Source organism: Odontomachus brunneus, unplaced genomic scaffold (assembly GCF_010583005.1).
Source record: "Odontomachus brunneus isolate Ranch 3 - 2012 unplaced genomic scaffold, Obru_v1 Obru_scaffold_207, whole genome shotgun sequence".
NCBI lineage: Eukaryota > Metazoa > Arthropoda > Insecta > Hymenoptera > Formicidae > Odontomachus > Odontomachus brunneus.
In genome coordinates this window covers 119,905-120,951 of record NW_022639657.1, presented here as the reverse complement: position 1 = coordinate 120,951, position 1,047 = coordinate 119,905, and the positions used below count along the sequence as shown (strand labels likewise).

Genomic DNA, 1,047 nt, shown 5'->3' with positions numbered 1-1,047 from the left:
GAATATTTCAATCAAACGATAGCCATGCAATGGATTCCAGTGAATATCTTCAGCACTAGCATTGGAGAGTTTTCTTGCACTCGTACTTTCACATCCTTCATCTTCACTCTTTTTATTTGAAAACTGATTACCATGGAACTTTCTTTTGCGTGGTTTCGATTGTTTTGGTTCGGCGTGTGTGCCTTTCGGATAGGACATTTCGAATTTGCACTGTCGTTTTGTACAGGCCGAACTTCGGAGCTAAACTGAAAACCGGTTCTGCTCGATGCCAGCGCCAACGGACCCAACGGTTTCGACTAAACGTAACAATAGAAATAAAAGCCATCTACCAGGGGTGCGTTCCAAAACCTACAGTAAAACTATAATTACATCTCTATACGTTTTGGATCGCAGCCCTGAAAGGTAAAATCCCCGCTCCGGGTGAGTATACCTGCTGCGTGCTATTAGAGCCTCGACGCTGCTCAAGAGATTTGTTGCGCTCGGAGGCCATAACTTCCGAACGGCTGCGAATTTCGATTTAAAACGTTGGGAACATATTCTTACAATGTTAAATAAACATTTTATGCAAAAAAAAAAAATTCGATTTTTTGAAAGTTCTAATTGGATTTCCCCCCTTAAGTGGGAATCAGGGGGTAATAACTCCCGTCTGGTAAGTGGCACTACCTACACCTACCGCCCTCTGAGATTGTCTCCGGAAGTGGCCGAACTAAACAGGTGACGTCACGCGGAGTGGGGATGCGCGCCAATAGAAGTATGAATGGCACGCACAGACAGACGTTATAGAGAGCAATAGCAAGCAACTTATGCACGTATGGCACGTATACAGTTGTGTGCATGCATATATGCACATATATAAATGTATATCTTTTACTATTTTCATAAGATTATGAGAATTAAAAAATGAAAGAATCAAATAATATGAGGTATTCGGTAACTCTCGCGATGTTAATAAAGATATAATATTTTATATTAATATGATATAAGGTTAATATTATATATATACACTTATAATGTAGTATTGTTAGTATACTATATATATGGCATGCA

General features: G+C 39.5%; 1 protein-coding gene across 4 annotated transcripts in view; it reads right to left on the bottom strand.

Moving 5' to 3' along the window:
• LOC116852218 (torsin-like protein) overlaps window positions 1-1,047 on the bottom strand; it is a 31,995-nt gene that overhangs the window by 18,548 nt on the left and 12,400 nt on the right. The gene's annotated exons all lie outside the window — the stretch shown is intronic.